Genomic DNA, 9459 nt, shown 5'->3' on the forward strand with positions numbered 1-9459 from the left:
TGTGGTAGTAGCCAACATAATCTGCTAGGCTAACCTGGAGTGAGAAGGTCTTTTGTGAATCAAGTGAATTGGGTTATGTTTGAACCCTATCACCAATCTTAGCTTGACAACCAAATCAAATCCTTGATTTTCTTTAAATCTACTTCGGCAGAACCATTGAACTTCTCCTTTGATGGTTAAACCTTGATAACTATCATCAAATCCTTCAATCCATCATCTAGTGATCTATCTATCCTCTCTTGGTGTTGTACCTTATATCGTTGGCTATTCTGGTTACAACATCTGAGAGCTGCACCTTCAATTTTTGCTCAGATGATTTTGAGTAAAATAAAAAGATTTATGGCAAAAGTCATGCATCATAATACATACCATCTTTGGTCAGTGCATGGTGTTGCATTGTCATCGGAAATCCATAGACTAACTTACGAATGTGCTTCCAATACAACCTCGGGTTGTCTTGGGTTTCCTAAGTCTATCTTGTTGCTGTTGGCACTATAAGGTTGCTATTCCTCTTTTTGGTGGTGTTTAATCACATAACCATGATGCCGTGTCGGAACCTAAGGCCTCATGTGCACTGCAGTCACATGATTGAGCCATTAGGAGCGCACTAGCGACTAGGTATATGTGACGTAACCCCACTGCAATCTCTTCTTGTGCAACCTTACTAGTGTCCTAACTCTTGATCTTCATTCAAGGATATAGGACTACCCCGGTGTTAGTTACGAGAGAACGGTTGTAGGATGCGAGTCATATGCATCATCAACTCATGAGGGTATGCATCATACTTCATGCATTTCATACGTACATACATTGCAAGTATCATCATTCTTGCATCATAGTGTATGCATCATTTGGTCAGCATCATGGTAATTGCACCATCTTGATCGTGCATGGGATCCCTCAACCTCATGTTGCACCATCATTGTAATCATACATCTCCGCAGTGCATCATGTTCATGATTATATATCGAGCATTGCACTCTGAATTGGAGCATTGTATCATTATCCCTTGATTGCATTGATATAAATAGACATGTTTTACAATCAACATCATCCAAAACAATCAAATGATAAACTCTGAGCAGGAATGTTTCAAACATCACTTATCAATCTCTCATACTATTCTCACTTGCTATCCCTAAGTTTTGTGATGAATGTCGCTGCCATGTATCATCGTCATGTGGTGATCTTAGCTTTATAAGAGCTTGATCACCTTTTCCTCTCTTATCTTGTCATACTCATCCATATACAATCTATCCATGCTCTCGTCATGTTTATCTCATCATACTCCAACGGTTTTTACCATCAACCTCAATCTTTCCTGGTGTGATTGTTTCTTGCCACTTTTGATGTATGATTTGCTTCTCTTCCTTTAAGAGTCTTTCGTCCGAATCTCGGGACGAGATTCTTTTTAGGGGGAAGGCTGTGACAGTTCGTGTACTTGCAATGCTAGAAATATATTTGTTAGTGTGAACTATGTGTTTGTTAGTATAAAGCTCATGTGTGTTTGTGTGAAGCTTTTAAAAATTTAAAGTGCAAGTAAAAAGGATATTTCTGTCATTACAGAAAAACCTAGGGTTGTTTTTGCAAAATATATTTGGATTAGGGTAATTTCAAAATAAGTGAAATATATTTTTCTTACTTTATGTCTTGTAAAAAAATATATATTTATTCAAAAGATTAATTTGAAATGCAAGTGTTGAAGTGGGTAAAAAGTTTGGGTAAAATGGTAAAAATAAGAGTGTTTGTGTAATTTTATAAAAGTACAAGTCCTTTTATGCAAATGTTTGATTTACAAAAGTAACTTTCAAATTTACCCAGGACTAAAGTGTAAAAGTGCAAGTCATCATGACATGTCTATCCAATCATTATGACGAGTCTATCCCGTCATTATGACGTGTCATAAATGCTTGCATTTAGGTCCTGAATTTTATAAAGTTACGCTCTGTAGGACAAGAGTAATTCAAATCCGACTTTTATTCAAAAATTCACGTATAAAAATATAAGATTTGAGTTTTTGAACTTGAGCCCTAAAGCAATGTTGTAGAGCTTGAAAAACTCTCCAACTTTTGTTTTGGACATTTCTTCATTCGGATTTTAGATTGATGGGAAATTATGTTTTACAAATAGGTCCCTGCAGTTCTCTAATTTTGCGCATCAGTCCTTGGGGAAATCCATTCCCCCTTCTCTCTCTGTTCTTCTTCTACTGGGCTTTCTTATCCTCACCGGCAGCACATCTCTTCTTGGCTCCATTCTTATCCCCTCCTGCTTTTCTTCCCCTCTCTCTTCCCCATGGCGGCAGCGGCGCTGGGCGAGCAGCCCAGGCCAGGCGCGGGCGCGCGGCTCGTGGGCGCAGCGGCAGGTGGGCGGGCGCGCAGCCCCGAGCGATGCAGGCGCGCGCAGGCGACTTCGGGCAGGAGCGGGGGTGAGCGCCGGCGCAGGCGTGCGCGCGGCTCGCAGGGGTGTGCGAGGGCCGGGCGAGTGGCTCGGGCACAGGCGCACAAGCGGTGACGGCGGGCGACGCACTGGCATGGGCCGATGCAGGAGCGGGGAGTGCGTAGGCGGTGGCCCAGCGCGGGTGGCGTGCGGCGCTGCGCGCGGACGTGGAGAGCGCAGGAGGCGTGGAGCAAGGCGCGCAGGCGGCACGGCCGTGCGAGCACAGGAGCGGAGCGGCACGCGTGGTAGGCACTGGTGCGAGGTGCGCGGCGTGAGCGGCGCACGGGACCGATGGCATGCAGGAGCGGAGCGGTAGCGTGGGCAGCACCGGAGTGCGGCGTGAACGGACCAAGGGTGCAGCGCAGGCGACAGTGAACGCGGGAGGAGGCGCGGCGCACAGTGGTGACTCGTGACCGGAGCAGGAGCAGCTCGGGTGGCGCGCGAGCACTGGACAACTGGCAGGTGGCATAGGAAGAGTGGATGCGCAGGAGCTGAGGCGCTGGAACAGGGCCGGCTGTGCAGGAGTGGAGCAGCAGCGTATGCAGGTGCGGTGCTGAGAGCTGGGCGTACAGGCAGCACTGGAACGGCGCGGGATGACCGGGCATGATGAACCCGGAGGAGTAGCGCGGCCGCGTCTAGGTGACTCTTGGGGTCATTCGCGAGATGCGAGAACGCGGTGACCGTATCAAGGACGTAGTTAAGGTGTTCGACGAATGGCTGGCCACGGGAGAAGAAAAGCCAAGCCTGCAGATTGTCTCTCATCAAACTTGTGACTTCGGAAAACATGCAGGCGGTGCTTCTTGTTCGAATTCATCGGAATATTGAATGTCAAGATGACAAGAGGCAAGCGGCACACGCCAAATGCAAAGGACGGGCGGTGGCCGAGAAGGGTGGATGTGAACTCGTTCGCTCGTGAGATGCACGAGGAGCGGTGAGCCGGAAAGAAAGGCGACGAAGCGGAGGTGGCGGCCGGATGCGACGAGCTCGGAGGAGCCACGCACTGCGAGCTCCCTTCATCCTTGAGGAGGCGGAGGGGCAGTTATGGTGAAGCGAGCCAGAGGAAAGGCGGCGAAGCGAAGACGAAGGTCCGGACGGATTTGGATTAGCACATCCGCGGATGCGAGCGAGAGTGTTCTACCGGTGGCCGGCTCGGCTCGATTCCGTAAGCGTGAGCGCGTGCAAGACGACAGGCCACGCGCGAGCAGATCAAGAACTAAGGGTATGTGAACAGAGGAAGTTCAGTCCGTGAGCAGGAAAACCCTGAGGTTCGCGGAGGAGATGGCATAGCGAACCCATTCGGCTCCATCGTTTCATCCCAGGGATCCACGACATCCAGCAGTTCCTACCCTCGTTGATCACTCAACCAACCACCATCACCTCAAATCACCGCGGGGATTACCTCTTCGGCCATTCTCTACCCACTACAATCCCCGACAAACTTCTTCGTCACCCACGGAATCTTGTCACCGTCGAGTACTTCTCACCGTCGATCCTATTCGTCGCGGGAATTCACTTTCCGTCTGTTCTTCTCCACCACCAAGGCTACCCCAAGGTTTGCCCTGTTTTACTAAATCTTCTTAATGCCGGCGACTCCTTTGCCGGAATATCGTCGTTAACTTCCTGTTATCTGTTTTCCTGGACCAGGGACTTGAATGCTATGTTTATAAAAGTTCTAGGGTGTTCTTTGTAAATTTTTCCAAAGCTTTCTGTATTTCAAATCGATGAACTTCTACATTTCATAGATTTTCGTAGGAAGTTCATAAAAAGGCAAAATCAGTTTTGTTTGAAATCCTAAGTCAAACCCTACAAGTTTTATATTGTAATCCTGAGTGAAAGTCTTTGATTTGTGATCTAGGTTGAATACTAGGAAATGAATGCTTTATTTGTACCTTGAGTGGTATGCATGTGTTGTAGTTAAAGGGGTAATCATAGGATATATGTCTTAGGCAGAAAGGTGCAATATCTAATTAATCCTTTCCCACGAAGTGCTCATATCCTTGCCGTCAAGATGTTATCCTTGTCTTGATTGCCGTTTCCTTAAGATTCTCTTCATATAAAGATCCTTGTTAGTTCGTGTGTATCTGCTGCTTAGCTATTACATCTCTGCAGCTATGCTTCAACGTCGGCTATCAGTTCAGCCGCTAAGCATCTGTTTCTTTTAAGTCTAAGATGTTTCTGTGTAACAACTGTCAACCGATGCATTTCTTTTGATATGTTCCTACCATCGGTTGGTTAACTAATATGGTTGTTACCTTTCTAGTATCGGCTACCGCCGATACCATTCTTTTGTTCTGTCCCACATCGGCTGCACATAGTCGATGCATCGAAGATGCACCCACAATCTTAGGGTTCTTGCCATCGGCCGACCCAAGCCGATTTTGGTTGCTTTTCCATATCGGTCAAACACGGCCGATCGATCCTTAGTTTCCCCATCCTTATCCACACACTTCTATCAGTCGATTTATCGACTGAGAGATCGGCTATATATTTATCGGGCATATACCTTTAACCACACTCCAATCGACTATACGTCACTCAATAGTTGTGCTGACATAATCGAGTCGATGCAACCACACCTAGTTACCTAGAATAACACTTAAGCACATCTCAGTAAGACACAACTGCTTTAGGAATCACCCCTCTGCTGATGTAATCGATGTTTTCATCGATCGTCTAGAAACCCGATGCACTCATCAATCAGCTAAACCCTCGTTGTTTCCAATCAGCTCTGTTGTAACCCTCAACAAGTAGCTGATTCTAATTAGTTGTTCCCCTAAAGCTCTGTCTAAGTTTAGTTTTAGATCTTTTTGGTTGTTAGGTGAGTAGTATGTTAAATGAGTGTTGGATTGCAACTTTATTGTGAAGTAAGATAGTTTTATGTGCACACTTTGAATGTAATGTTGCATTGCATGTAGATACGACTACTTCTGCAAACGGTACCTACAAGATCTCCCCGGAGTCTGCAGAGGATGTTTCTGAAGACCAAGTCAACGTCACCAACAGATTAACTGAAGCCCCGAACCAAAGTTCGGAAGATAATAATACTAACATCCCTGACTTCAGCCCCACCAGTAAAGGCAAGCCCCAGACATATCCTATTACTTTATTTACACTACAATCTACGTCTATTTATATTATATCTTGCATTAAGTCTAGGAGTTGAAGTGAAACCCTAGTTGCATGAGATCTTAGGAATCCAATGTATTGTACCCGAGTCCTTATCGCTTAGATGCTCTGCTAAATAGGACCGGTAAAAGTCGGGTGATTTCCTGTCACTCGTGCGATATAGGAGTTGTAATGTTTACATTCCTGTAACCACTATAAGGATGATGGACAGGGTCATGTGTTGTATCATGACCTGAAGGTTTACCCTGTCTGTTTTGTTAAAAGTGGATAAGGTCGCAGCATGTGGTAGTGGTGGCTAAGCGTTTGAAAGTACTAGCCACGTACCGCGAAATACGGTAAGCGATAAGCCTAGTACCCGAATGGCCCAGCAAATGGACTTGTCCCCACCACTCGACCTTTTATTTTATGTTTACACGCACCGACGTGTGGGAGTACGTTCTGCATGGCAGACAGGAATACGGATTTTGTAGTCGCGCTACAGACGTATGTCCTGCACACATAGGGTGTGCGTACGGTCCTGCAGTCGCTTGTGGTGGCCCTGATCCATAACCCGGAATATGAGGGAAACGGTTGCTTCGGAATGCCCTGTTGGTATTCCAAGCGTGTGAGTTAGGTTTACCTTGCAAGGTTAAATTCGATTCGGATCGTCCGCTTCTCACGAGGATTGAGACTGCTTATCCCTTTTACCACAGAGAGTAAAAAGTGAAATTGTTGATAAAGTAATCTTGATGAGTGATAATTTCTATCTTGCTTGTTTAGTATAGGTGCTTACCTAGATGGCTAATCAAACTAGAATCTGAAAGCTAAAATTTAAAAGTAGTTCATAATCTTTGTTGCTTTTCAGCTGAAAATAAACCCAGGACCTTTACAATGCCTCCATGAGTCTAGTTATGGGCTAAAGTATACCCAATCCCGGGTAAGCCTTGCTGAGTATTAGTATACTCAGCCTTGCTAGTTTTATGTTTTTGAGGTGAAGCCTTTGAAGACCCTACTCTTTCCCTGTCATGGCCCTGTGCTCTTCCAGAAGATTGGTCCGTGGAATGGGATCCGTCCTCGGCCAACATTGATGATATCGAGTGATGTCGTGCCAGGGCTTAGCATGACATCCGTCTTGACGACGTGTTATAAATCATCGCGTATGTTTTCCGCTGCTAAAAACCATAAGTTTAACAGTTTGTAATGTTTTCTCTAAATTTGAAACTTTGCACTAATGTTATAAACTCTTATAATGTAATTCCTTGTGATGTAAAATATGATGGTGATTGTATCTTTGGACTCACCTTCGTGTGAGGTAACCTTATTGATCCTGTATTCGGTGGTTTATCGGACGTTACCCGACAGGCCAAGGGATTATACCGTTTGAAGCACGTTGGAGCCCTGTGACGCCCTGAAAATTCACCAAATTAAATCGCGCGCTAAAGTGTTTCAATGAAAAACCACTCGTCGTCGAAACCCTAAACCTAACCCTTCCGGTCCAACAGCGGACTAGACCGCCGTCACATCTCGCACCGCCTACGCGCGACCGCTTTCCGCGATCAGCGCCGGAGCAATACTGTTCTTCTCGCGCAGCGCGCAGTCGATGTACGCGCGTGGCCGACCGGCCGCGGCCGCCGCCGCGATTAGCGCCGGCGCAATCCCTTTCTCGCGCAGCGCGAGAATCTCGCGCGCGTGGCCACGGTCGCCGCCGCGATCGGCGCCGGCACCTCCCCCTCCCTCCTTTTCTTTTCTCTCTTTCTCCCTATTTCTCTTCCCTTCTTCCTTTTCTTTTTCTTTCCCTTCCCTTTTATTTTTTTCCCTTTTCTTCCTTCCCTCCCTTTCCTTTCTCCTCCCTTCCTTCCTGTTTTTCCTCTCTTCCCTGTTCCCGCGCGCCGAGCACCGAGCGCTCGAGCCACGACCACCGACCCCCCCCCCGTGCTCGCGCCGTGCGCCACCCGCCCCGGCCGTGCCGCGGCGCGCGCACGCGCACCGCGTGGCCGCGCGCCGCGCCGTGCCTCGGGCCCGCACCACGCCGCGACATCCGGGCACGCTCACGCTCTTCCTTACGCGTGGCCGCGTCGGCCGCCGCTGGCACCCCGTTCTCGCCGCCGCCCGTCTCCCTGTGCATGCCACGCGCGGCACAGCTGCCCGCGCCGCTCGTCGACCGGACGGCCGCGACGTCGCGCCGCCCGCTGCTGGTACCCAGCCACCGCCCCACGTGCGCACGCCGTGACACGCGCCGCCACGGCCCTTTCCCCTGCGCGCGCTCGCTGTGCCCCGCCGCTGACACCCCGCTCATGCCGCACTGTGCCTGCGCGCGTGCAGCGCCGTCGCGTCGCTCCGGCCTCGCCGGCCGCGCCGCCGCTCCGCGACACGGGCGCCATTAAAGCGCCGCGCCGCTCGCCGGCCCCCCCCTCCGCCGGCCTCCACCACCGCCGCCCTTGTGTGCCTATAAATAGGCCCCCCGGCATCCCTGGCACCCCCACCACCTGCCACGCCGCCTAGCCGCGCCTTCCCCGAAGCCCCAGCGCCGCCCCGCCGCGCTCTGCACCCGCCGCCGCCTGCGCCCGTCGCCCCGCTCCCACGCGCCACCCCGGCCCGAGGTGAGGCCGGGGATCGAACCCCCCTCTTCCCCTTCCTCTTTTCCCTCTAGCCCCGAACCGCCCCGGGCCCCGGCCGGCCGGGATTGGCCGCCGCCGGCGCGCCCTTTTCCCCCCTCTCTGTTCTGTGCGGGGGAGGAGGAAGAAGGGGCGCTTTTGCCCGAAGCCCCCTCCTTTTTCCTGTTTTCTCCAAGAAAACCCCCCCCCCTCTCTAAGAGTACCCTTATCCATTCCCTTTTTACAAAAGAAACCTCGCCTGTTTTGTATTTCAATTTAAACCCTCCAATGCATACATCTAGATATACTTGACAACCTTTTAGCATGCCTAGAATATTTCTAAGATTCGCAAATAGATCCCTACTCTTTTCTGATAGTTACGAATAAGCCCCTGGACCCCCGTTTGAGCCCTGAAACCACCTTTAGCGCGTCATTTTATGTGCGAAATGACCTCCGATCGACCCGAAACTTTACCACGCCCTTTCTAGTATAGTTCTAGCCAGGCCATTAAGAAACCACCCAGAGATATTGCCCTGACCTCCGTAACTAAATTATTTCCGATTCAAGCTCGACGATAAAAGCTTTTACTTCTTGTGCTTGATTGTGTGCCTATTTGATTGCGTCGTAGGACACGGAGTGAACGAGGAAGGACCCGAGCGTGACCAAGCAAACGAGGATCAGTACTGCGACCCCGAACCCGAGGGACAGTGCTTCGACCAGGACTTCTCGCAAGAGTTTGACGATGGCAAGTTCAATTCCGCCCTTTGATGCATGTTTCTGTCCTAGTTTTTATAAACACAACCCAGTGGCCTGTTTTATAAAATTGCATGGTTTTGCGTGCTGAAAACATGGTAGGATAGCCACCCTTGTTTGAGATAACCCTACCTTGACCACCTGATTTTATGAAGAAAATGTGTGTGTGTGGGAAGGGATACAATGTGGTTTTGAAAGACGAGTTAGACGGGATGGATGGCATTTCTGTGTGAATTGCCGTTGGTGTGCTCGTACCTGTGTGGTTGAGCGAGGAAGGGAGATATCCATCCTGTCACCCCTAAGGACCGAGTTGATGTGACATCTCACCTAGCTTCTTGTCGTGCGAACCACTTGACCGTTGTATGGGCAACGGCTTAGCATAAATCCCACTAGTTAGTCTGGTAGCCATCAGGAGAGCTGAGAGCAACGGGTGATCAAGGAGAAGGGATAAGCTCTGTGTGACTTATGCCCCGGTTAAACCTCGGAGATAGGTCGAATGACCCCTTGATGGATCCCGTGATGGCTAGTCAGGTCTAGCTAAGGTGGGTAATGGCTTTGATGGGATCTGCAC

This window comes from Panicum hallii, chromosome 8, assembly GCF_002211085.1.
Source record: "Panicum hallii strain FIL2 chromosome 8, PHallii_v3.1, whole genome shotgun sequence".
Taxonomy (NCBI): Eukaryota; Viridiplantae; Streptophyta; class Magnoliopsida; order Poales; family Poaceae; genus Panicum; species Panicum hallii.